This window comes from Phascolarctos cinereus, unplaced genomic scaffold (genome assembly GCF_003287225.1).
Source record: "Phascolarctos cinereus isolate Bilbo 61053 unplaced genomic scaffold, phaCin_HiC Scaffold_2;HRSCAF=192, whole genome shotgun sequence".
Taxonomy (NCBI): Eukaryota; Metazoa; Chordata; class Mammalia; order Diprotodontia; family Phascolarctidae; genus Phascolarctos; species Phascolarctos cinereus.
In genome coordinates this window covers 332133289-332161114 of record NW_027555625.1, presented here as the reverse complement: position 1 = coordinate 332161114, position 27826 = coordinate 332133289, and the positions used below count along the sequence as shown (strand labels likewise).

Below are 27826 nucleotides of genomic sequence, written 5' to 3'. Positions count from 1 at the left end.
GTGATGGGCTTAGCAGGCACACAGGGATCTACACGCATCTGGCCGGCCAGCCTGACTGCCTGCCCACCTCCTGTGCAGGTCAGACATGCCCCACGCATACCTAAGATAGGCTTCCATATGGACACAGTAGCAGTGCCCTCCAGGGATCTCACAGGAAAACATTCTTTTTTCCTTCATTAGCTCAGAGTTGAGTGGAGCCCCTGCCTCCCGCTTGTCTTCTCTCCATCCTTCCCCTCCCTCCCTCTCTCCATCTTTCGTCCTTCTTCATCAGAGTCCCTACCTTTTCTCTGCCCTGCCCATCCTGGTTCTTTCTTTCTCTGCCCTTAGGGGCAGTAAGTGGCTGGTTTGAACCCCAGGAGATGGGACAGCTACTTGCCCGGGGCACCTGCATTCTCCAGGGATACTGCTCTAAGCTCCCCCAAGCTCCATTCCCTTTTTCCCTAGAGTCCCTTGTTCCAGGTAGAGGACAGAGCATCTCAGAGCCTGGCTTGGGGCACTGGAGGGACAGCTAGTCACTGTTTGATTGAGGGAAGCTGTTGCCAGAGGTGGTCTTAGTCATAGGGGTCAGTCACAGTCACAGGGCTAACTCAACGGGCCAGAGGCCTTGTGCTGCAGGATTTATTGGGAGAGTCTGCTGGTTAGAGCTCCTTGGGGGGAAGTGCTGCCTGATTGATGCTGATACCCATTTCCTTAAATGGTCTCTCTAGGGAGCAATGCCTCCCGCTGGGTCTTTCTCCCTCCCAGCCATTCAAATCCTTCTATTGTACCTTCCTTTCCCTAAGTACTGCTCCAGTCCCCTACCCCAATTTCCTGCTTCTCCATCACCCCCACTCCCTCCTGCCTCTTTTCATGTTCCCTCTATCCCTTCTATTCCCCTGCCCCTTTTCATCCAGCCTCCTATTGCTTCCTTACTACTCCATCCTGCCCCTCAACATCTCTAAGACCCCTACTGCTTCATTCTCATCCTTCTCTACCCTTTACACTTAAGTTAGCCCTTCTGTCCTAAGATTTTCCTTACTGCCCCATCTGATGTTATGTCGTCATATGTTACACAAATGAACATGTATTGGAGGGGTGTTTGCAGGTTACATAGGTGGCATTGTGGTGATATACATGTATACATGTTCCATGCATGAGTTGAGGAATGAACTGTTCCCTTGTTGCATAGATGGTCATGTGTGTGATGGATGGATGTATTTGTGTGTTGCATCGATTGTCATATGTGTGCTGGTAAACGTTGCATGGATGGCCATGTGTATAATAAATGCCTTTTGCATGGGTGGTCTTGTGTGACAGGTGATTATGTGTTGGTATGTTGCACAGATAGATGTGTTTGTATGTGATGTTGAACATCTGTGTGAGAATGCACATGTATTTATACATTGTATGGATAAACTGTGGGGGTGTTTGTATGTTGCACAGATGGCTACATGTATTTGCAATTTGCACCACGTGTGTGAGGGCTATGTGTTTGTGTGTTGCACAGATGAACATGGTGGGGGCTGTCAGTGAGTCAGTACTGCACAGCCTTGCGGAGGGTTGGGGAGAGGGTTGGTACCAGTGGCTGGCAGATTCCTGGGGGGTGTGGAGAGAGAAGAACTGAGCTTGGTAAGGGGATAAACTAAGAGGCAGTAGAGGAGAGTGGGGCAGCAGAGCAGGCACCTGTTGGGCAGTGGCCAGAGGCTGCCTGCAGTGCTCTAGGTGAGCATGGTGCCCAGCATATGTATGTGTTTGTCTAGGGGTAGCCCTGGCCCCACCCCTGTCAGACAATGTGTCTGCCTCTCAGTCCGAGGGGAGGGAAGGGGTGAGGAGGAGAAAGGAGCCAAGGTGGGTGCTCTAAAGACCTTTCCCCAAACACTCAAGGTGGTCTGTTGTGCGTGGGTAGCACAGGTAAGAAGAGTCTGGGTGGCCCAGGAGTGACCCTAGCCCTAACCTCTCAGCCCTGTTCTCAGTGAAGGATGCAGGTCGGTATGGGTATCGTTGTCGGCAGGGGGAGCTGGGAGCCCCAGCTCAGTGTTTGATGCCACTTCATTTGAGACCATAGCTCCACCCCCGACCCCCCCAGGCCTGACCCAGCCCTGACCCCAGCCCTCCTTCTCTCACATACCAATTTCTATCACCCACACCCCTCTCCTATAACCTTCCATCTCACAAATACCCACACGCATCTCACACTTATACACATTCATCCCTCTCTCACACACCCTCATATCTGTTTCTCTTTCTCTCTCCCTATCCTTCTTTACACATACACCCTCCTGTTTGTCTAGTTCTCTCTCACACACACCCTTGTCTTACACATATACCCCTGTTCTCATCTGTTTTTCTTTCTTTTACACACCCATCCTTCTGTATCAAGCACATTCTCATTTCTGTTTTCTTCTTCCATGTAGACCTTTTATACACAGACCTCTCTCCCTCCCTCCCTCCTTCCCTTTCTCCCTCCCTTTTTCCCTTCCTTCCCTCCCTCCTGCATCTCATTGGAAAACATGGTCATTTCTAGAGGGCATTCATGGGCCCTATTCCTTCCCTCATTTCCTCCCCCAGCCTCATTTTTCCGTGTGTAGGGAGATGGGGGGCTGCTGAGGAGTTAGGTGGGACTAGGGGTTCAGCTAGGATGGATCTCATAATAGGTCCCATTCCTGTGGCTTTTTGGTTTGCAAATGGCTTTCCTCACAACACCTTCATGAAGTAGGGAGTGTGAGTATTATTATCCCCATTTTATAAATGAGGAAACTGAGGCTCAGTCAGTGGTAAGTGACTTACCCAGGAGCCTGTTGCTAGTAAGTGGAAGAACCTGGGACTGACCCCTCAGTCTTCCAGTTCAAAATTGAGTATTTTTTGTCACAAAATACATCTGCCTGCCCTGAAAGAGATGAGTTAGGCCCAAAGTCGGCTGAGCTCCTTGTCCTGTCGTCTGTCTGTCTCTCTTTCTCTCTCTCTCTCTCTCTCTCTCTCTCTCTCTCTCTCTCACACACACACACACACACACACACACTTCCTATGTAGGGAAAAAGAGGGCTCCAGGCCTCTCCCTGTATACTGGCCCAGAGAACAAGAGGGTCTCCCCAACTTGGCCCCCATCAGCTCTTCTGTCTGCTGTTGAAGAGCAGTCCCAGATGGAGCCAAGCATTAAGGCATCAAGCCTGTCTAGTGCAGGGGGGGAGGGGGGGCGGGAATGTGTCCAGGGCTGTGTCTGTGGGCATGGCTCAGTGACTTTATGTATGGATCTAGCTCTGTGGATGTACCTCTCCGCCCTGATGCTCTAAGGTTTCCTGTGTGCTTTCTCTGGCTCTGACATTTCTCACAAAAGCACCACCATCCTCCCAGCCTCTGTGTCCTTTTTGCCTCTTCTCTCTCCTTCACGCTTCACATCCAGTTGGTTGCCAAGTCTTGTCATTTTTTCCTTCCCAAATATACCTTGGAGTCATACTTCCTCTCTAGCCCCTCACTTTCCCATCTAGTCCCCTATCACCACTGCCCCAACCTCCCAACCAGCATCCTGTGTCTTCCCCACCCTATGCCAGGAGCCCCTGCCCTTCCAAATCCCTTTTGTACATATTTTCTGAAACTTACTCAGATGCTCAGATACCTTCAAAGCTCAGTTATTATTTGAAGCCTTTCCTAATTCTCCCCATTTATTGATGCTTCCCCTCAAATTATTTTGTATTTGAATTATATACTTAGTATTTGCATGTCAGTAAGTGTGTTGTATTCTTCTCTCCCCTCCTCCCCCCCCCCAAAAATTCAGAATGTAAGATCCCTGAAGATAGGATTGTTTCTTTTTTTTTTTTTTGTCTTTGCATCCCAAGTGCCTAGGACCGTGCTTGGCACATAGGTACCTTATAAATGCGCTTTGAATGAATGATTATAATTAATGGGATAAAGTGGAAAGAGTACTAGACTTAGAGTCAGACGACCTGGATTTGATTCCCAGCTCTGTCTCTTAATTGGCTGTGTAACTACGAGTAAGTTACTTAACCCCTCTGGCCTCAGTTTCCTCCTCTGCTAAATGAGGACAATATGTGGCCTGCCTAGCAGTTCATTGTGAGAAAGATACTCTTTGAATTTTGAAGTGCAATATAAATGTGAGTCATGGCTGGGATTTTTTTTTTTTGATATCATTGGTCAAATCCCAACTCGTGTGTTTGTCATTCAAAGCTCTGTACCCTTTGACCCCAGTTTAACTCCAGCCTCCTTTCCCACTACTACAATACAAACCCTGTGTCCGTGGTCCTGGCAGAGGAGCTTTCCCTTTTCTCAACGTTGTTCCTTCCCCTAGAATGGCCTCTCACTTCCTCTCTGCCCACCTAGATCCTTTTCCATTTTACTGGACAAGCAGTAGGGAGAGCTTGGGTGTGAGGCATGCCACAGTCACTAGATAGTTGTATGGCCTCAAGAAAAGCACTTCTCACACACCCCCTCTCAGTTTTGTTATTTGCAAAATGAGACGGCTGGGTTAGATGATACCTGAGGTCCCATCAGGTCCTGACATTCTGGCTTCTGAATCCTTCACCTCAGGCTTATAGCTCTAGACTGGGGAGGACCTCAGAGGCTACCTCATCCAACCCCCTTCATTTTCAGATGAAGAAACTGAGGCCCAGGGAGATTAAGTTTCTTGCCCAAGGTGTTGTGTGAACCAAGTCCTCTAACTCTACAGTCTGTTCTCTTTCAGCTGGGCCATAATGCACTGCTGCAGTCTTCCCACTGCCCTCTTCATCCTCTGAACTGTTAACATACCTCTTGTTCAGTCCTTTTTAAGTGGTATCCGACTCTTCGTGACCCCACTTAGGGTTTTCTTGGCAAAGATACTAGAGTGGTTTGCTGTTTCCTTCTCCAGCTCATTTTCCAGATGAAGAAACTGAGGCCAACAGGGTTAAGTGACTTGTCCAAGGTCACACAGCTAATACGTGTCTGAGGCTGGATTTGAACTCAGGAAGATTCTGGTGACACAAACTAGCATTGATGGTTTTATATGAATTCATATATGATCCCAGGAAATATGTTGCTCCCATGTTGAAGTGGGTCTCGTGGGAAGGAAGGTTGATTCTCTTTCCCCATCTGTAGCAGGAAGACCCACTTCCAGCTGTGCTGGCAGATACTCTGGCCAGAGAACAGGACAGGAAGGGATCACCAGCTAGCAGATGTGTCCTGGAACATTAGGAATGGTTTGAGGAAACCAGTTGTTTCCCCTCTTCAGGGCATTGGGGAGGGGCCCTTAGACTACAAGTGTGTCCTGGAGAGGGGAAGGAAGCTGGCTACATACGTTCCCCTACCCACGTGCCAGGATGTAGTTTATATCATTCAAGAAACATTTATTAAGCACAGTGCTGTTAGGTGCTGGGAATATCAAGGGAAAAAATGGAACAGTCCCTGCCCTCAAGGAGCATACATTCTAATTTAGGAGATGACATAGATAATTACACATATAATGTATAGATTTGCATAAATAACAACATATATGTACATAAATAATTAGACACAAAATAAATACAAGGCTACTCTAGGGAAGAGGAACCAGCAGCCAGAGGGCAGAGTGGGAGTCAGAAAAGTCTTTATGCAGAGTGGGGCTCTTGAGCTGAGCTGTGAAGCAAGTTAGGGATTCTAGAGTCGATGGGAATCCATTCTAAGCATGGAATACAATGTGTACAAAAGCATGGAGGTGGGAGGTGGATGATGGAGTATAGAGGCTACTGAGTGATGCAGTGGATAGAGTACTGAGTTCAAATGCAACCGCAGACACTAGCTCTGTGACTCAGGGCAAGTCACTTAGCTTCTGTCTGCCTTAGTTTCCTCAACTGTAAAATGGGTGTGCTAATAGCAACTACCTACCTCCCAGGGCTACTGCGATGATCTAGCACAGTGCCTGGCACATAGTAGGCATTTAATAATTGTTTCCCTCCACCTTTGTGTGTGAGGGCCAGTTTGGCTGGACCTTGGCATGCATGCAGGGGAGTAATGTGTCATAAGGCTGGAAAGGTGGGTTGTACCGGCTCTGAAGGACTTTAAATGCCAAATAAAGGAATTTGCATTTGGTTGTAGCAGTAAGTCATAAAGAGCCACAGCAGGGGACTGACTCATAGGTCTTTGTCATTTATCTGGTTCTTTGAGGTTTAAAAAGAGCCACTGCGTGTAGCCATATTTGTTATACAAGGGTATATACCTACATACATATGCATGTGTGTGTTTTTCATGTATTCTGCTGTAGGTATTCATGGATAAGTGGCCGTTTCTTTTCGACGAGGTGCTGGGATTCCACCAGCACAGTCCGTAGCTAGGTGGCTCAGTGGATAGAGTACCCAGCCTGGAGTCAGGAAGATCTGAGTTCCAGTCTGCTCTCAGTCGTTTGCTAGTTGTATGGCCCTGGGCAACCTCTGTCGGCCTCAGTTTCCTGAACTGTAAAAAGGGGATAATAATAACACCTCCCTCTCAGGGGTGTTGTAAGGATCAAATGAGATAATATTTGAAAAGTGCTTAGCATACTGCCTGGTATGTAGTGGTCATTATATTAATTAATGCTGGTTCCTTTCTCCTTTCCCAAGATGCTCTTGTCCTGCCCCTCAGGAAGACTTGGTAACTCAGACTCACAAAATGTTGGAGCCAGAAAGGTGCTCAGAGATTTTCCCCTCTACCGGGCAGAGGCAGAGATGAAGTGAGAAAACTGGGGTGGGGGAGGAAGGGGTCAGCTTGTATTTTAAAGGAAATGCCTCTTTTCCCATTTGGGTCTCATGAGTCTTCATCTGGCATGTCAGAAAGGGACTGAGCTGGGATCTTGCCTCTTTGCGTGGAGAGAAACTGAGGCTCACCAGAGTTAAAGTGACTTGCCTGCAGTCACATGCCTAATACCTGTCACTGTCTTCTGTTGAACCTGCCAGTCATACAGACTCCTTCCCAACTAGGGCAAACCAACCACAAGAAGTGAGGAATGACTCAGGGATAGGCTTTGGGCTCCCACTCCATAGCTGGAGAAAATTTAGAGGTTTATACAAAAGAGGAACTTAATGTTTGTTCAGCTGAATTGAGAAAAAGACCGGCTTGATTTGTGAGGTGGCATGGTATAAGAGCAGAGGCCAGCGCTTAACTGGAAGTCAGCAGGGACCCAGGTTTAAATCCCGCCCTGGAAGCTTAAGAACAGTATGTGACCATGGGCATGATGTCACTTTACTACTCTAAATCTAGTTCCCAGATCTTTTTTAAAAAATTTATTTGGTATTTTGCTTTTCTAGTTTCTATATCTGTAAAATGGAAATAATGAAAATCACAACAAACAACAATAATATTTTTGGTACCGAATTAACCTTTTAAAAAAAAAACCAAAAAACCTCTGTCTTATGATTTTGCCAGTGAGGAAATTCCTCTTCCATTGCAAATCAGCACATCTCTGCAACCTGTAGTCTTAAGAGCTGCCTCTTAATGAGACAGTGCATGTAACTTGGGAAACCTTTTTTTTAAAAAATCTGGACCATAATATCATATATATTATAACATACCATAATATATAGTATTATATAATATCATAATGTATTATAATATATTAATATATGGAGATCATAATAGGGAATGGTTAGGAAATTCCCCATACCAAAGGGCAACCCTTCTGCAATTTAATAGTTTTAGAGAGTTGCCTGGGGCAGTGAGATATTAAGGTGACTTGCTCAAGGTCACACAGCCAGTGTGTGTCAGAAGCAGGACTGAATGTCTGGTCTTTCCTGCCTTTAAGGTTGGTTCTCTATCTACAATGCCACAACGAAGCTTAAAGTAAACATCAGCTCTTAGTGTCATCTGCTCATGGTGCAGTACATTGTATCTGAATTGTTTAATAAATGCACCTTGGATACTTGGATTGTTGCCACTTGGCCACCAGCTTATTGCACACTTTTCACAGGTCAGAGAAGGGGTTCAGGAATCCCCCTCCCCCATCTCTGCCTGGAGATTGACCTTCTCTCACCATTCAGATGACAGGGAGAGCCTGAAATCACACCCTGGCAGATGACTGCAGGACAAGCCAACTTAGACGTCTCTTTCAGGAAGGTGTTAGTGTAGCCTCTTTAACCATTAGCCTTTCACCCATTAAGACTGTGAGCTCCTTGAGAACAGGGACTGTTGTGTTTTTGAGGGTGGTTTTTTTTTTTGCTTTTCTTTGTATCCCCACCTCTTAGCACAGTGGGGCACTTGATAAATACTAGTTGGTTGGCCACGGGGGTTACAAACCTCCAACAGGTTCTCGCCTCCTGACAGAGAGGTGGTGGATTCCAGATGCAGAATAAGACATACATTTTTGGGAATGGAAGATGGGGGAATGTTTGTCTTGACTGTGCATATTTGTTACTTTGTTTTTCTTCTAATTTGGGAAAGAGAGGAAGGGGTAGGGATAAGGTCTCTCCTCTTACCTTCCCCCCCTCCCAAAAAGAAGGCAATTGGAAAGTGAGAAGGAATCACAGATAAGCAGGACAGCTTTGAGAGTTGCATGTTAAATGTATTATATAGTTAAAAATAAAAGCAAGCTGTACATAATGGAGATTTGCAGCTTCTTGTACATCCCCCTCCTTCTGTTCTACAACGTATATGGAAATGGGGTGTTTGTGAAGTTTAGATAAAAATAAAATTTTTTAAATTTACAGTAAAGAAAACCAAGAACAAACCCCCAGCAAGGCAGAGAAGAGAGTCATGAATCTCTTCATGCCTGGCTCCCCCTATTTCTGGACCAACCTAACTGAAGCAAAGGTCTCAAGTTGTCCCTGCCCCGCGGCCCTGGGCAGAGGGTCCCCCACCATCTTTCTTATCTCACTTGGACTGCTTGCTTTCTTCTGATTTAGAGTTGGATGGGTCTCAGAGGTCACCTTGTCCAATTTTCCCATTTTACAGATGAGGAAACTGAGGCCTAGAAAGTATCACACAGCTAGGGAATATCGGAGCTGGGTTTCAAGCCCAGCTTTCCTGACTCTACATCCAATGTTCTGTCTAGTACAACATTCTGCATCTTTGCTCTCTTCTATGACCATCCCATAGGCCTGGATGCCCCATCTATTAAAAGCCTTCTCCTCTTTCCAGGACAGATCCTGGTGCCAGCTGGCTCCCCCACAAAGCCTTCTCCATCAGACTTCATCTGCTTCTGCCTCATTTCACGATGATCTGTGCATGTTTCTACATCTTGTTACGATCCAGGCTCCTGTGTGTTTTTGTGTACTAACCAGGAGCACTGCATTCAGTAAGGGCTTAATGAATGTTGAATAGAATTGAGTTGACACAGCCCCTGGGGGTCAGTCATCTTACTGTCCTAAGCTAGAACAAATCCTGACCTTATCTGAGGGGTTGGAAATCACCTTGCCTCAATCTAACTCAATTCACTTTAAAAAATAATTTATTAAGTGCTTTCTGTGTGCCAAGCACTTTGCTACACTCTGGGAATATAAAGACAAAAATTAAAGTCTCTACTCTCAAGGATTTTATATTCTACTGGGGATAAACTACTTGTACATAGATAGGTCTCTAAAAATAAATACAAAACACTTGTATTTATTGCGCCAAAATAATTAGTGAAGGGGTAACATTAATTACTTCAGGGAATCCGGAAAGGCCCCTTGAAGGTGTCACTTGAGTTGGGCTTTGAGGGGTTCCAAGAGGCAGAAATGAGGAGGGAGGGCATTCCAGGCCTAGGGGACAGGCAACTGATACTCAAAAAAAAAAAAAGGGTCAGAGATAGGAGATGGAATATGGATAGGAAGCTGTAAGAGGGCTCCTTTGGCTGAATTGTAGAGTACATGGGAGTCTGGAAAGAGAGGTGACAGAAAGATTGTGAATAGGAGAGAGAGGGGTTTCGATTTTACTAGATTGTGAAAGGCTTTTGGTGCCTCTAGACAGGGGAGTTTGTATTTTTGTCCTTGAAGACAATAAGGAACAATAAGGAGGTTTCTTGAACAAGGGAATAACACAATCAGACCTGAGTTTCAGAAATAACTATTTGGCAACTGGGTGAGGATTTGGTTGGAGAGGGAAGAGACAAGATGCAGGGGTCCCAGTGAGGTGCCTTCTGTAATGACAGCGCAGGTGAGAAGGGATGAAGTCCTGAGGGTGGTTGTGGTGTGTATATATATATAGAGAGAGAGACAGTTTCAGGAGGGGTTGTGAGGGGTTGAATCCATAAGACTTGTCAACAAATTGGATACGGGGAGTAGGGATGAAGAGTTGAGGCTGACTCCTGATTTTCAGACCTGGGTAAGCTGGAAAACAGTGCTGTGACAGAAACAGGGAAGTCAGGAGGAAGGGTAGGTTTATGGGGACAGATAATAAGCTCTGTGGGGTGGGGTGTGACTGCAGGAACAGGAATAGTGAGGATTTGCTGCTTACTTGAACATACCTCCAGGTGGGTGGGCGGAGACCTGAGACACTGAAGACCTTTCCAGACCACCTTTACTCCGGGTGGCAGGTGTTCCCAAAGGTCCTGCTCACATCTGCCTGCCACCTGCTCCACCCACAGCAGGACTCTGCACCTGCTGGGTGAAGGTGGTTGCTGGGGTGGGAGCAGGGATCATGGTGGCTCCAGGTGTCACTGAGAGCTGAGGGAGAGGGCCAGGAATGCCTGCACCCAGATCAGAATGTTTTTGTTTCATCCTTCTACAAACCCAGGAAAAAAAAAAAGTAGGCCCTCCCTGAGGATTAGCCAGGCACGTGTGAGACCTGGCCCATGTATACAGAAAGGAAGACATGCTTTTGTTTCTAAACTATTCTGGCTCTGATATAAGGCTGTTTAGGGTCACACAGAGCCCTCCCCACCCCCCAGCTTCCACCCCTACCCAAGGGAGAATGATTGGGAAAGGGATACTGGTAAATGAGTGTGGGAGAGATTTAGTGCTCATCTGGGACAAATGCTTTATTTATCAGAGGAGGAAACTGAGACTAAATATAAAAGCCAAAATTCAAACACAGCACCATCTCCAAATCTAGTTCTGTTTTTACATTTAGGGGGCATGCATGCACGCACGTGTGTGTGTATGTGTGTGTGTGTGTGTGTGTGTGTGTGTGTGTGTGTGTGTGTGTTTGAGAAAGAGAAAGAAAAGAGGTGTTGGGTGTCTTTGTTTGGATTTCCTCCCATGGGATTAGAAGAGAACAGGATTCAGGAGGGAAAGCAGGAGCCCTGGCTGCCTTTGTCTTTCCCTGTAGGTAAGATGTTCTGTGTTTGTGTGGGGCAGAGAGGTCCGCCCCATCCCATTCCTCTCTGTCTCAGCACCCAGGAGCCAGGTGGACAAAGAAAGAGAAGCCTCTCCCAGCCTCTGTCCCCCTTGCCCAGTACGGCTCCTTGCTCTTGGAAATCTTGTGGGGCCCCACCCTAAATCCAGGTCTGGGGTCCAGATCAGGTAAGGGCCTGGGTTCACTCTGGGTGATGGAAAGGACTGCAGGCAGGGGGTCACTAGCAGCATAGAGCAGGTAGGAAGGTGGCCCTCTCCTATGGTACAGCCTCTTCTGCAGCTTGAAGCTTTTGCTTCTTCTACCCAACCCAGCATCTGGAAGGCCCGTTCTCAGGGTCACCTTGAAGCTCCCAGCTGATATTGAGGGGAAGGGGAGTCGGTCTTCTCCTTGGAGATACTTTTCAGCTCTGGGGTGGGGAGAGACAGACAGGATGGGACTGAGAGGAGGGTGTCTAGGGCCCTTGTCCCTTTTCCTGATTTCCCTTGTCTCAGGGAGAGGGAGGGGCTCGGGCTCACCACCCCCCTGGTGCCTTCCTACATGAAGCCCAGCCTTAGGGGCCTCAGAAGCTGACTCTCACAGATCACCCAGACCTGTTGCCCCTTCCAGCACAATAGAAATCCCTCACTTCTGTTGCCAGAGGGTCTGTGTGCCTGCTGTTCTTTTCTACATGAATCTAACTATTCCTAAGTAGGGGGGCATCCAGGTTCTCTTTTCAGCCCCTAGAGATCCCAACTGCATCCTGATCCTCAGGGACCTGATGAGGGCCCCCCAGGCATTCTTTATAGGAGGATAGGCAGAGGCTACTTACCATCTCTCCTCCTATTCCTGTTTCCTTGGGGTTCAAGCCCTAGCACAGGCCTCCCATCTCTGCTCCTACCACCATCAGGACTGGGAGAATCTCTGAGCCAGAAGGTAGCCCAGAAGGGCTGGGGTGGGACTTCTTGGTTTAGGGACAAGGGAGGCAGGTGGAAAACCCTAGGGACACTTGGCAGATCTAAACCATCTGCTTTTAATCAGTAAGCACGTGAGTAGGTTTGCCAAGGCCCCAGCCCAGAGTCCACAGGGATTAGCAATTAACAGCTTCAACTTCTCCCTGACTTTTTCCCCCTTAGCTTGAGAGGAGTCCCTAGGGAGGAACTCCTCCTGGCTCCCCTCCCTTCCCTCTTCCCTAGACCCTGGAAAAGGATATTAATACCCGCTGAGGGTAGGGTAAAATACTGTGAGATAAGGGGGCTCCAGGCCCAGGAACCTCCCTCTAGGCCTGGGCTCCCAAATAAGGGTGGGTACCCCAGAACACATATCACTGTTAACGAGATAGCTCTTCTCTGTCAAAAGTCTGCTAAGTTATTGGACAGCCATCCAGTTCCCTCCCCACTCTCCCTTCTTTTGGCTTTCCTCTTCCCAGAATGGGAAGACTCTCTTATATTATTCATGCCCCCACCCCCCCCAGGCAAAGAACTCAGGTGAGGATCCTTCCACCTTTGGCAGTTATTCCACTAAGACTTTGTGATTTAACCAAGTCCTCATTTTCCTTATCCTTAAAATGAGAGGGTTAGACTAGATCAGTCAGTCAGTAAGCCTTTATTGAGTGCCTGCCATGTGCCAGGCATCATGCTAAGCACTGGGGATATAAAGGCAAAAAAAAAAAAAGTTCCTGCCCTCAGGGAACTTGAAGTCTAATGAGTAGATGGCTGAAAGCCCCTCTGACTCTATAGCTAGGATCCTAAATCCCCATAAAGGAGCATTTTTGCATAAAAGACCACCAGAAACCTCAGCTCTGGGCTTCAGGAGGTAGGTAAACAAAGGAACCAGGGGATAGGAGGTTAGCTTTCTCTTCTCTTGTTGCCTGGACCTGCCATCCAAGATTTTCATTGCTGTATTTCGTGTCTCCCCAACTAGATGATGAGCACCTCAAGGGCAGGAGAAACCCAGTTTCATTCTACTCTGTGTCCCCTACAGCTTGGAACCCAGGGCCCAGCACACAATGGGATAAGCACTGGATTAGGCATCCAGAGTCCTAGGGCTTACAGTAGACTGGGGATAATTATGCCTGGCCAGCCTTCCTTCCAGGGTTGTTCTGGGTGCGGGCTGAGAGAATGGGCGGAAAAACTTTGAAACCTACCACCCCCACACACACCCTCTGCATGCAATTTGGAGCTGTTATTATAATAGGCACTTGTTTATTTGATTCTGATTCGGTCACTGAGTTCTATCCTCTGCCACCCTCCAGCTCCTCCCTCCTAAAAGATGCAACTGAAATCTCTTTCCCATACTAGGTTGTTTGGGTGTGAGGTCCCAGTGCTTCTGTGTGATCAGTTCACTGAGGAAGCAGAAGAAAGGGCTCAGCTAGGGGCTTGTGTGGAGTGTCAAGGCCCCTCCTGCTATATAGGGTAGTTCTTGGCATCATTGGTCCCTTTCTTTAGAGCCATCCTAACATATTGGAGTTACAGATTTAGAGCTAGAAGGGACCTTCACGGCCATCTAAGCCAACCACATCATTTTATAGCTGAGGAATTGAGGCCGAGAGTTCAGTAACTTGCTCAGGATCACACATTTAGTATCTAAAGAGGGATTTGAACCCAGGTCTTCCTGACTCCCAAGTCCAGTACTCCATCCATTATGGCACGGTGACTCTAGGTCAGAGGAACACGGCAGAAGGAGAGTCAGCCTTGGCATTGTCAGGAGGGCCCTTGGCTGTGGGTTAGAAAGCCTCGGATATGGGAAGCAGAGGAGGAGGTGGATGGATATATTGCATTGATGGTTCTAGGGGAGGGCCACCCAAACTGGAGACCATATCACCCAGGAATTCATTTAAGCACTGTCAGCTCCTTTACCTGAAAAAGAGACAGCTTCTTGGGTCAATGATGATTACTTACAAGACAGAACTTTTGAGAAGTACTGAGCTATTGCTCCATGTTTTCTGTTGGAAGGTAGATGACTAGAGGAGGTGGGGGTTGAAGGAGATAGGGCGGTCAGATGAGGGGTGAAGTCAGCTGGTCCCATTCATTGTTCCAGCCACAGCCTCTCTGGTAGTAGTAGGTCAAGAGTAGGGAGGATGGAAGAGCCCAGGGGACCAGGGACAGGTTCCTAGGGATGCTGCTGCTTGAAGCTGATCCAGGGAGCATTTGCATTTAGCCCCTAGGGCTTTCATGTTTCCTTCCTTTCTAAACCTGATCTAATCTCCAATTCACTGTCTGTCTTCTGCTGACATGTATTTTTGGCCAATTCCAGCCCCCAGTCCATTTTCTCCTTCTGCACTTTGCTCCCCTACGTTGCAGAACAAAATGTAGCATTTCTAAGGTCTTCATACAAAGGGAGAGGAAATGTTTTTCATTTTTTCTTTGTCTCTGCAGGGCCTATCACAGTGCCTTGCACATAGCAAACACTTAATAAATGCTTATTAGATAGGATTGACAAATTCCAACATAACACACTAGGACAGTTTCTTTCTTAAGCTTTTGTGTGCCATGGACCTCTTTGGAAGTCTGGTGAAATCAATGGACCCCTTCTCAGAATAATATTTTTCAATAAAAAATATAAAATACACAGGATTAAAAAGGAAACAAATTATCTTGAAACTTGGGTATCAAAATATTTTTTTTAAAAAATGAGTTCAGAACCAGATTAAAAACCCCTGCTCTAATAAGGCTATTCAAAGCAGTGATCAAGGGACCTCTCTGTGGGGTTTGCCACTGCTAACTGCACGCAGTACCTTGTTCAGGTGCTGTCTCCCTCCTTGGATTCAGAGACCAAACTCAGGTTGGTCTCCTGTCTCTCTACTTCACTGGTTTCTCTTTCTCCTTCTGTCTACTAAACAGAGTTGACCTCAGAGGCTTAGTCTTCTCCTCTTTCCTATACTCACTTATCAAACCACATCCACCCCCAAAGCTTCAGCTCTCACCTCTTTGTAAGAATATCATTCCTGCTCAGACCTCCCTCCGAAGTTTTAAGGTTTCTGAAGCTGGGATCTGTGGGTAGATTTCAAGGAGTCCATGAACTTGGCTAGGAAAAAAAAGGAAAGAATTATGTCCTTATGTTCATTAACCTCTAACTGAAATTTAGCATTTCTTCCAATTATTTAAAAGTAGCATTCTGAGAAGGGGTCCATAGGCTTTACCAGACTGACAAAAGATAGCCACCTCCAGACCTAAGCCTAGATCTAACCAACCCTAAATTAGTTGAGTCCTACTCATTAGTGATTCCTATCCCACTCATCCATCCCCAAGCTTATCACTCTCCGCTCCTTACCACCTGTCTCCTAGACTATTCTAACAGTCTTCTAAAATAGTTTGGCTACCTCCATTACCCCCTTTCCCCCCATCTATCCTGAATGAAACTGGAGTCAGTCTTTGGGAGTGGAATGGGAGGTTGCTTGGAGGCAAAAATCTTGGTTAACTCTAGAGCAGGATGCTGAGGATGGCAGGAGGCCAGCGTGAGGAAAGGGGCTGTTATAAACTCTGGAGATGATCTGTGTGTCAGGCCAAATTATTCTGATTTTTAAGGTGATGGAAACCCACTTGTGTTTTCCTGGCTGGTCCTTGATGGGGCAGAGAGATGTTCAGTGATTTCAGTGTTTGGAATAAGAATAACAAACCTGCTGTGCCACCAGGAGGTTCCTGATCAGTTGGCGTGGAGCCAGGGATTGTAGAACCAGCACATAATCCCCCACACCCAGGCAGACAAATTCTCAAGTTGGAGCAAATGCCACCATTTTCATCAGGAAGCTACCTGCAGGGCTGGGAGAAATAGGACCTACTGTGTGCCAGACGCTGAGGTTAGGTATCACTCGATGTAGGCCTGAGTAGTTTCCCTTTATCAGTACTTAATGAACTCCACTGACTCTCTATAACCTCCAGGACCAAATACAAACTTCTTTGGAATTTAAAACTCATAACAATCTGGTCCAAGTTACCTTTTATGCACTCCATGGTTCAACCCAACTGGCCTTATCGTTCCTCACACATGACATTCCTTCCTCTCTCCATTCCTTTGCACCAGCTGCTATCCCTGTGGCTAGAATGCTTTCTCTCCTCACGTCTGCTTCTTGGAATCTCTGATTTCCTTCAGAGCTCCACTCAAAGCTTCTATTGTTCCATCACACACACCCCCGGTCCCCACCATTAATTTATTTTTATTTTTTATATGTTTATATATATATACACACACATACATATATATGTATATATACATATACATATATATGTATGTGTATATATGTATATGTATATATACATATACATATACACACACATATGCATACTTGTGTTGTATGGAATATAAGTTCCTTGAGGACAGGAACTAATCATTTTTATCTTTGTATTCCCAGCCAGCATAGTGTCTAATAGTCAATAAAAATTTATTAAGCCTAAAACTAGGTCTGTATCCCAAAGAGATCAAAGGAAAAGACCCATATGAACAAAAATATTTACAGGAGTTCTTTTTGTGGTAGCAAAGAATTGGAAATTGAGGGGATGCTTATCCATTGGGGAATGGCTGAACAAATTTTGGTATGTGATTATGATAGAATACTATTGTGCTGTAAGAAATGACAGGCAGGATGCTTTCAGGAAAAACCTGGGAAGACTTACATGAACTGATACAAAGTGAAGTGAGCAGAACCAGGAGAACAGTGTATACTGCAGTAGCGATGTTGTATGATAATCAATTGTGAATACTTAGCTGTTCTCAGCAATACAATGATTCAAGACAATTCCTAAGGATTTATGATGAAAAATGCTGTCTGCCTCCAGAGAAAGAACTGATAGAGTCTGAATGCAGATCAAAGCATACTTTTTAACTTTCTTTATTTTTCTTAGATTTTTATGTGTGTTTTCTTTTGCAGCATGGCTTATATGGAAATATGTTTTGCATGACTTCACATGTATAATCTATATCAAATTGCTTGCCTTCTTGGGGAGGGGGAGGAAGGGAGAGAATATGGAACTCAAGAATTTCAAAAAATAAATGTTGAGAAAATTTTGCATGCAATTGAGAAAAATAAAATAAAAACACTTATTAAGTATGTGTGTTCCAGATACTGGAACTGGGAATACAAAGACACAGTAGGTGCTTAATAAATGCTTATTGATTGAATGATTGAATCATGTCGTTGCTCTGCTCTTAAATCCTCAATGGTTCTCTGTTGCCTACATAGTGAAGTTTATGTTCCTTTGCCTAACATTCAAGGCCCTCCATTATCTGGCACTACCTTACCTATTGAGCCTTAAGTACTACAGTACTGTCTAATCTCTGTGCCTTTGCACACACTCCCTATACCTGTCCCTCTTCATTTGCTTGATTCCTACCCGTTCTTTAAAAGCTCCGCCTCATTCAGGAAGAATTCCCTGTTCTCCAGGGTCAGCAATAGCTTCTGCTTCAGATATCACATATGCACCTCTATAATGCGCTTACATAATGTGTATTACAGGTAGCGATGTCGGCATCTTAGATTGTGAGCTACATGTGAGCAGGAATCATGTCTTACCTACCACATTTGTAGCTCACCCAGAGCCCAGTACATGATGATCTGCAAACAGTAAATATTTGTGGACTGAGTGGACATCCCATAGACATCTCAAGCTCAGTACGTGCAAAAGAGAACTCATTTTCTTCCCATGTGAACTAGCTTTTCCTCCATACTTACCTCCAGTGACTTCCTACTACCTGTAGGATGAAATATGAAGTCTTCCAATTGCCATTTAAAGCTCTTCACCCTCTGGCTGCTTCTTCCCTTTCCAATCTACTTTACTTACTCCCCCGTCAGACTCTAAGATCCAATCATGCCTTTGCATTTCAGTCTTCTATGCCTAGAATGCTTCCCCTTGTTGTTGTGTGACCCTGGGCAAGTCACTTAACCCTGCTTGCCTCATCTGTAAAATGAGCTGAAAAAGAAATGGCAGACCACTCCAATGTCTTTGCCAAGAAAACCCCAAACGAGGTCACAGAAAGTCAGACAGGACTGAACAACACCAAATTACTTGCCTAGAATGTTTTTCCTCTTCACCCCCAATTCTTAGAACATTTGACTTCCTTCAAGACTCATCTTAAATCCTGCCTTCTTCAGGAGGCCTTTCCAGCCCCCTAAGCTAATAGTGTCTTAATCTGAGATTTGCCTTCTACCTACGCTGTGTATATCTTGTATCTAGTCATTTTTGTGTTATCTCTCTTTTCAGGCTTGTTCCTTAGAGAAGCCAGGAAAGGAAGAGGTGGAGAGGAAGGAGCCAGGGCAAAGGAAAAATTGAAGAGTCTGAAAGGGAGAGACGCGAACTTGTCTGCTAAGAGGCATGAGCCATGGAATTGGCTTTCTCTGGAAAGAGAACGTCCAGAATGTGGCAGAGAGGAAACAGAATTACTTCTCTTCTCTTCACCTTGCCATTCTTCTTCCTCTCTCCATCCCTATCATCTAGTCCTTCTGCTATCAATCCGCATTCAGTCAACAAACATTTATTAAGTGCCTATACTAGCCCCAACAAAACCATCTCTGCCCCCAAGATGCTTATATTCTGTGGAAGATATAGAAGTCTATCCATAATAAACAAAAGGTAGTTTGGGAGGGAGAGCAACATCCTTTCTACCATCTCTCTTTCTCTCTGTCCATCCCCTGTGTTTGTCCCCACCATCTATCCTTTCTGTCGTAACTATCCCCACCACATATCACCATCTACCCGTCCGTTCCATCCATCCTCTTCATCCATTGCCCCCTCTCCATTTCCCATACTGAGCTAGGCTGAAGTTGAGTGGAACCTGTTTTGTATTAGGTATGAGAGCAAAGAAGGCATGGTCCAGGGTAGAGGGTGCTTAGGGCTGAGGAATGGACTAGGAGGGCCTGTGAGATGTAGGAAGAATGAGCTCCGGGAGTCAGGGAGGGCAGCATTTGCTCTAATTGATGATGGAGACCAGTTTTTGCAAGGAGTCAGGCCTAGGAAAAGTCCAGTAGGACTGACAGGCCCAGCGAGTAAGGCTTCTCAGTCAGTGGAAATCAGGTCTGATGGGAACAGAAGGGAGGCTGTGCATGTAGCTAATAATAGCTAATAGCTAGCATTTATAAAGTGTTCTAAGGTTTGCAAAGCACTTTACAGATGTTATCTCTTCCCAACAACCCTGTGTGGCAGCTGTTATTTTTCTCTTCATTTTACAGTTAAGGAAACTGAGACTGGCAGAGGCTAAGTGACTTGTCCCACAGCCCCAGCTGGTAAACGTATGAAGCTGGATTGGAACTTGGTGCTTCCTGACTCTAGCTACCTGGATGCCTCAGAATCAGCTCCTTGGGGCTGTGCCTGTGGGATAAGCTCTGGACATGGAAGGCTGTGGAGTCATGGAGAGTGAGGTCGCATGAGGCTGGGGCCCCTAGCTTGCAATCATCACGAATATTGAAGTCCCTTTCACTCCAATGAACATTTATTAAGTGATTGCTATTTATTAAATGACTGCTATGCTAGGTACAAGGGACAGCTAGGTGGTGCAGTGGATAAAGCGCCAACCCTGGGTTCAGGAGGACCTGATTTCAAATGCAGCCTCAGACTCTTACTAGCTGTGTGATCCCGGGCAAGTCACTTCACCCTGAGTGCCTCAGTTTCCTCATCTGTAAAATGAGCTGGAGAGGGAATGGCACACCACTGCAGCCCTAAATGGGTCACAAAGAGTCGAACACGACTAGCTGACTAGGCAAGAAAATGCTAAGTACAAAGGCAGAAGCGAAAGAGTAGCCCCTGCCTTCGAGGAGCTTTCATTTTACTGCGCTCACAGTCCATGCCATGAGATCACAAAAGGTTAGAGCTAGAGGGGGCTTTAGAGAGCAGGCCGACCCCTTCATTTTGCAAATGAAGAAACAGGCCCAGATTTGGGATTCTAATCCATGCCTCCCAGCTTCAGACCTAGTGCCTTTCTGCCCTTCCACACTGCCCCTTCTTATCGAGGGTGAGCCTGGGGCCGAGGAACAGGGGCTCATTGTGGAGTCACCATCTGTGAGGCGGCCATAATTAAAAATTTTCAAGTTAGAAAGGCTCTCAGATTGCCTAGGGCAGGAGTTCAGGGAGTCCGTGGACAGATTTCAGGAGGCTCATGAACTTGGAGAGGAAAAAATTTCACCTTTATTTCAGTATAATTGGTTTCCTTCATAATTCCATGGATGTTATTTCATGCATTTAAAAACATGATTCTGAGAAAGGGTCCACAGGCTTCACCAGACTGCTGAAAGGGTCCATGACACTAAAAGATTAAGAATCCCTGCCTTACTGCATGTGAAATAACATTTGTAAAGCACTTAAAAAATCTAAAACACTCTGAAGATAGTTATTAAGATTGAGGGGCAGAATGGCACAGTGAATAGAGAGCTGACCTTGTCAGGAGTCAAGAGGACCTGGGTTCAAGTCCCACCTGACTTGTATTGGCTGTGTGACTCTGGACAAATTACCCAACCTCTCTGTGCTCTAAGTTACTCTCTAAGATAATAGAAATTGCAGGGGAGGTGCTGACCTGCATTGTAGAAGTTGCCTTATCTGAGAGTTCCCTGTAGTGAAATGTCAGGTCTGGCACCTAACTCTGCTGTTTTATAGATGGAAGACTGCGTCCCAGATAGAGTCAAGAGATGTGCCCTAGGTCAGTGACCTAGGGTCACACAGCAAATAAGTTTGAGAACCTTTGATGCACTTTCTTTTTTCCTCCTCTTTGCTCTTCCCTGATTTCCCTTCTTTTACCAGTGAGGGAAATAAAGCTCAGAGAGAAATTACTTGCCCAGAGTCTCAGTGACTCAGACCCAGCTCTGTTGACGCCCTGTGAGGAGGTAGGAGAGGGTGAAACCTGGGCATGAGGCAGAGGGACTTTGATCTCTCTCCCCTCCACAGGATCCCTTCATCTCCTTTTCCTTAGGCCCCTCTCCTCCCTTCTCCCCATCTCTGACCTTGCCACCCTTTCCCTCTTCCCCCACCCTCCTCCTTGGAGCCTGGGCCCTTGCCCTCCCCCCTGTGCCTGCCTGTGGCTGATCCTGGCTGGTTTTCTTGTCTCGTCACCAGGATAAATGTAGCTACAAACAATGCACTGGGCTGGGCGCTAATTTGTCAGACGCAGCCGGGGCGGTTGTGATTCTGAATGCATTAACATTTTCACATGAAATCATTTCAATTTTTAGTGATTAAGAAGTATTTGTTTTAAAGTGTTGGGAGCAGGATGGTAATTTACAACGGAGACTGGGGGGGACCTGCAAAAGTTGAGAGGGAGGCCTCTGTACTCGAATGCCACTCAGACTTCACCCCAGGATCACGGAAGCAGTTAGGAGGAAAGCATAGGCTAAGAATAAGAAAACACTCAAAAAAGCCATACCATCACAGCAACTATGTAAGTAAAGAGTGCAAATATTATCTTCTCTTGTTATGAAAGTGAGAGCCAAGGCTCTAAGAAGATACTGTGCTTCCATTATAACAGCCCTGTTAGCTAAGGACTAGCAAAGGTTAATATTCCCATTTTACTGATGAGGAAACTGAGGCTTGAAGAGGTTAATTGACTTGCCCAGGGTCACATAGCAGGTAAGTTTGAAAACTGAAATGAAATGCCCCCCCACAAACCCTGAGGCATTGGACACCCTTCCCCCCCTGCTTCCGTTGCATGGCATGCAAACCCCTCTCCTTGGTTGTGACCCCTTGGCTTTCCGCTCAGGGTGCCCAGTAGTGGCCTTGAACTTACTTACATAGGTATATAGGAGAAGATGATGAGCACTCACGCATTCATTCATTCAGTCTTTTGTTTTTAAGCTCTCACTTTGTGCTCAGAGCTGGCAATACAAGTTAAAATGGGAAACAGTCCCTCCCCTCAGAGGAGCTTACCTTCCACTCAGCAGCCCAGAATCCCTCCACGCTCCGTGGATCCTTTGCGGAAACTGAGCCCTTGTCCTCTAGATGGGTAGATCCCCGGGGCTTCATGCCGAGTTCAGCAAAGGGAGTGTGTGGTGCCAAGGGATGGGTTCAGTCCTGGGAAACACAGGGATGGTCTCCCTTACATCTTGTCCATGTGGTTTGCTCATGCCCGCACATATTTATGTATGTGGATGTCCCCTTGTTTAATGAGAGGGGAGGGAAGTCAGAGCAAGGAGTCAGGATTTGGAGTTAGGATTTGAAGTCCTGAGTTCAAGTCCTGGCTTTGTTACTTGTGTGACCTTGATTGGCTGTCTCTACCCTTATCTGGACCTCATTTTGTTCCTCTCGAAAATTATACTTTTGGACTTAATGGTGTCTCAGTTCTCTTTCAGCTCTGCATCCTAGGATCTTTCTGGGATCTCTTCCCTCGTGTAGCCGTGGATGGGCAGGTCCTTCTGGCCTTCTTATAGAGGCCCCCTGGGACACCGACCTACCCGAGGCCCCATTCTCCACCTAGTGAAAGGAAAATAACTGAAAGTTTTTATCATTAAGCAAAACGACATCAGAAAACAATTATTGTTTTAATTACCTGCTGTCACTGTACAAGACAGGGAGGTTGTAAAGTGCGATAAAATCTTTCATGTTAATGGACTGCCAGCCCAGTCGGGCAGCAATTTATGGGACTGCAGCTGGTGACTTCATTCAACTAGTACCAAAACAACCCTGGTCCTCCCACAGCTCACCTCTGTCCATCCCCACCACCTCTGTCCATCCCTGTCTGAAGGTGTCCTCTGTGGACAGGGCCAGGTTCCAGTCTTCTCTCCTCTAACCATCCCTTATATCCATCTTTACCATCCAGTTCCCTCTGTCCCTTCTTTCCATCCCCACCATTTAGGTCCTTCTGCCCTTCCTCATCGTCCATCCACTTTGTCTACTTTTTCTCCATCCTCGCCTTCTATCCCCATCTGTCCATCCTTGTCATCCAGTCCTCTGTCTGACCCCCGTTATCTAGCCCCAGCCACTCACCCCCAATATTCATCTCCCAATATCTGTGTCTACCATCCACCCCCGTGTTCAAATTTTTTACTCAACAGATAGCAAACTGACTTCATCATCACTTCCCTGCCCCTTCCTTCCAACTTCCCTGTATCTGTTCATAGCACCACCCTCCTTCCGGTCACTCAGTAGCAAACCTCAAAGCTATCTCCAGCTCCCCCTGTTTCTCACTGCTCCCCCCAAGCCAATCGGTTGCTAGAGTTGATGAATCTGCCTTCTCTCCATCCCTATAACCCCTAACTTAGTTCAGGTCTTCATGGCCTCTTCCTTGGACTGGCTTCCCTTCCTTTAGTCTCCTCCCCTCCAAACCATCTTGCCCCCCCCCCCCACCACAGGATCTAGAGTTGGAAGATGCATGAAGAATCACTTAGTCCAGCCCCATCTTCCTGTTGCACAGCTCTCATTAAATCCTTCTCTTGCTCAGGAACCATCAATGACTTTCCATTTCCTATAGGATAGAGTCCCAAACTCTTGAGTCTGGCATTCATAAACTCTCCATCTTGCTTAATCTCCTTTCCCCAACCCTCCCCACACCCTTCATTCTAGTTGGACGGTCTTTATGGTCTCATAGACGTATCAGGCCCACTACTAGTTCCATGCCTTCTCTTGAATTGTAGCCCTCCCTTCCCCCTGCTCCCAACCAGCTCCCTCTCTGGATCCTCCCAATCTTCAAGAAATCCTTCTCCCTACAGCAGGATCAATTTCAAGGTGGTCACTTTAGAGCTGGAAGTTCTAAATAAAGTTCATCCATTCAAACCCCTTTGTTTTGTCCTCCGTATCATCACCAGTTTTATAGATGTGCCCCGGAGAAGTTGTGTACTAACCCTGTGTCTCACAGGTAGTAAATGGTAGAACTGGGGTTTGAATTCCATTTTTCTGATTCCAGATCCTGTGTTCTTTGTACTCTGCTACACTGCCTCCCTAATTCTTCCCTGACAAATCTCTCCTTTTCTTTGACTTTAAGACATAAGATGTTAGAGCTATCAAGGTCCTTAGCCATCATTTAGGCCAACCCCTCTCCCCATTGTACAGGTGAGGCAATCGAGGCCCAGAAAAGTGAAATGACTTACTTGATGTCACACAAGTCTTATGACTCCTTGTCTTTACCACATAATTTGTCTGTTGTGTTATTGGCTGCCATTTTGTGTGTGTGTATCTAGTCTCCCCAATAACATTGTGAGTTTCTGAAGGACAAGAAGTATGTCTTATATGGTTTTTGTTGTTTCTTCCTACTCATCCTGGCACATAGTGAAGGAGTGATCAGTGAGCTTGGTACTTTACAAAGCAAGTGGGAGAGGCAAGAAGCTGGCCCTCCATGGACTTGGCAGTCACAGCCATTGAATAATAGAGCAGGAGGGGACTTTAATCCAGGCCATAGTCTTACAGCAAGGCAAACAGAGGCATAAAGAGGGGAAGCTACTGACCCAAGATCCCATACTGAGTTAGAAGACAGACCTCATGATGAGGAAAGAGTACAGGCCTCAATCGGTAGAGCTGGGTTCAAGTTATGGCCCTAACACATGCACGGGTGATTCCATTTTCCGGACCTCAATTTCCTCATCTGTAAAATGAGGATACCAACATTTGCACAACCCACCTCACAATGTTGTTGTAAGGAAAGTATACTTCTATAATACAAAACACTTTGCTCGCAACAACTGTGAAACAGAAATTTTCATTGTTCTTACTCCCACTTTATAGATGAGGAAAAGGCAAAGATACTTAAGTGGTTTTCCATTTCCTTCTCTAACTCATTTTACAGGTGAGGAAACTGAGGCAAGCAGGGTTAAATGACTTGCCCAGGCTCACACAGCTAGTAAGTGTCTGAGGGCAGATTTGAACTCAGGAAGAGGATGACTCCAGGCCCAGTGCTCTGAGCACTATGGCGCCACCTAGCTGCCCTAGATGAGGAAATAGGCTGGATGAAATTAAGTGAATTGCCTGAAGTTACATAGCAAGTTAAAATAAGACTTTGTGACCCCTAACTAAAAGTCAGGGGCTCTTCCCATTATACCAGGTTACTTTACCTTCCAGCCAGATTCTCCTGACTATATTTCCCTACCTCCAGACTGGGAGTAATTCTGGGAGCCTAGAAGACCCCTCCCCAGGATTGTACAGTTCCCCCAGATTGAGTCGTTTAGGGCTAGGGAGGTATGTGTCTTCCCTGGGTGTCTTTATCTGTCCTCAGTTCCCACCCTGACTACCTTCTGCCTACCCTCCCTCCATCCCTGCTGATGATTCCTTGTGGGCTCCCTGTCTAGGCCGAGATATATGGTTAGAATTACGGGCCCAGCCTGCTCGATCAGTCCCCCTGTCTGCTCAGCATCCCTTTCCCCATTTGGCTGACACTTCAGAACACTAATATATTCCCCAGGGCCGAGGAGGGGCAATTCATTTAAAAATCGTTTCCTTGAAGCCTTCCCCTCCGAGGACCCTAACGGGAAGAAAAATGTGGGGAGAGAGTGGAAAAGAGAGCAAGAGAGATCAGATTTCAGAAATCCCAACCAGCAGGACAGATGCAGAAGGAAATGGGGCCCTATTTGCTGAGAGACATATTTATCCAGCCACATAAGTGCTCCCACTTCCTCTTTCTCTCTCTGTCTCGTTCTCTTTATCTATCTCTCTGCTCAAGCACAGTGGGAGGCTGAGGCTTGCTCTGGGGGCCTCCTTTGCTCTCCCAAAGTAAAGCCAGGTGGCTGCTAAGACAGTGTCCCCAGTTGCAATTCAGTTTAAGGCAATGGGGTGTAATAGGAAGAGTGTAATAGGAAGATTTGGAGTCAGAAGACCTGAATTCAAATTCTGACTCTGTCACTTATTAGCTGTATGACCTTGAATAAGTCATTTCACCTTGATGGGTAGCAGTTTCCTTTTCTGAATAAAATTATAATGTCAGGACTGGATGGTGGATAAGGTCCTTCCAGCTCTGATGTCCTATCTTCTAATGCATCTGTCTCGTTCTACTGTTCTGTAAGCCTCAGTTTCCTCATCTGTGAAATGGAAAAATAATATTTTCACACCTAAGCACAATAGAAACATGAATTACTATAAGATTCTGTGTTCTAAGGACCTTTCCAGCTCTGACATCCTTTGACCATACCTATGTCTGCCTTTCTTACCTTAATCGGTCTTCCCTGCTGTGCTTCATGCCAAGTCTCCCATGAGCAATGTGGTCTCTCAGGGTGGCCAGAAGGAGAGGGGAACAGAAGGCTCAGCGCAAGGTGAGAGGTCACAGGGTCAAATCAGGCTCGTGCCACACGGACTGCAGGGCCAGGAATGAGTTTGGGAGAGGTAAGGTAAGTCAGCTGTAAATGACTGCCACGTGAGCAGAAGCCACCCGGGGCCTGGTTCAGTGCTTTGAAGCAGCTCCTCTGGCCCGTTGTCAGGGACCCCTTCTGATCTGGAATGACAGTTGCTTCCAAGTCAAAGCTTTGTGAAGTTCCAGAACCCCACTCCTGCCTGGCACTGCTGCTTCACATGTGAATTCCCAGGCTGCTCTTGTCAGGGCAAGCAAGGAGTGTGCTGGGGAAAGACTGAGGTACTTTGGCATTGCCAGGGAGGAGCAAAATGTTCTCCTGTGGACATAAATAGTGTCAGGAATGTGTGCGCATGTATGGTGTCATGAATATGAGGCTGTGCAGACACATGTGCCTGAGCATGAGAGGGAGGAAGGGAGGCTGTGTGTGTGAGTGTGTGTGTGTGTGTGTGTAAAGGCTGTGTCAGTGTGAAAGACTCTGGGGAGGGAGAGACAAAGACAGAGACAAGCAGAGAGATAGGGAGAGAGACAGAGACAGAAAGAGACAAGGAGAGGGGGCAAGCTTTGTTGTGAGGTAGAGAAAAGGGGGGCAGTGTCGAGATAGAGAGGCAGTGACTGCATGTGAGAGAAAGAGAGGGCACTAGGAGTGTCTGAGAGACATACTTGGTCCCTGTATGAGAGAGAGTGAGAGCTGTATACGTGTGTCCGGGAGAAAAACTGTGAGGGAGGGAAAGGCTTGTGTTTCTGCATGTGAGATAGACTGTGTGTGACACTGTACGACCGGGAGAGGTTTGTGTGAGTGTGAGAAGCTGTCTGGGAGGGATGGTCTGTTGCTGTGAGGGAGAGAGGTTGTGTTTGAGAGTGAAAGGGGGTGTGTGTAAGGGAGAGAGAGAGAGAGAGAAAGAGAAAGAGAGAGAGAGAGAGAGAGAGAGGAGAGAAGGGAGTTGCATGTGAGAGAGAGTATGTCGGGGGAGAGAGGTTGTATGTGAGGGTGTGTATAAAGGAAAGAAAATAAATGTGGTGTGAGAGAGAGAAAGAGGTTGAATGTGAGAGGGTGTGTGTGTGTGTGTATGTGTGTGTGTGAGAGAGAGAGAGAGAGTGTCAGGGTGGGGTGGTCTGGGTTTGTGCTGGGCAAGGGAGGCGGGACAGGCCTGTGCTTTCATGTGTTTCCTGGGCAGAATGTGAATGTGTATTTTTAAAAATTGAGTCATCATGGTTAACTGAGAACTGAACGAAGGGGGAAGAGAAAGTCTAGCGGGCATGGCTCAACATGCTGTTCTCTGAATGGGGCAGGGTAGAAAGTGAGGCTGTGTAGGATTAGGGGCTGGTCTGAGCTGACATTTCTGTTCATGATTTGGAAAAGGAAGCAGACTGAAATTAGACGACACAGTTGTTCTGGGAAGTGAAAGGCCAGGGAGGTGGAGTAAACTTCAGGAAGGGCTTGTATACATATGAGCAGTCAGTCAGTGAGCACTAATTAAGT

The 27826-nt window shown here is 46.4% G+C and overlaps 1 protein-coding gene and 1 long non-coding RNA gene across 5 annotated transcripts in view; one reads left to right on the top strand and one right to left on the bottom strand.

The window, feature by feature from the left end:
* UNC5A (unc-5 netrin receptor A) overlaps nucleotides 1–27826 on the top strand; it is a 104136-nt gene that overhangs the window by 986 nt on the left and 75324 nt on the right. The window lies entirely within an intron of this gene.
* LOC110216729 (uncharacterized) lies at nucleotides 10853–27420 on the bottom strand. 2 transcript variants are annotated; one of them, XR_002326852.2, is made up of 4 exons: nucleotides 26207–27420; nucleotides 22005–22547; nucleotides 15089–15189; nucleotides 10853–14021 (listed from the first exon to the last, which is right to left on the bottom strand). It is a non-coding gene; the product is annotated as an uncharacterized LOC110216729 (long non-coding RNA). The 2 variants fall into 2 exon arrangements; XR_013484815.1 differs by having other exon boundaries at nucleotides 10853–15189.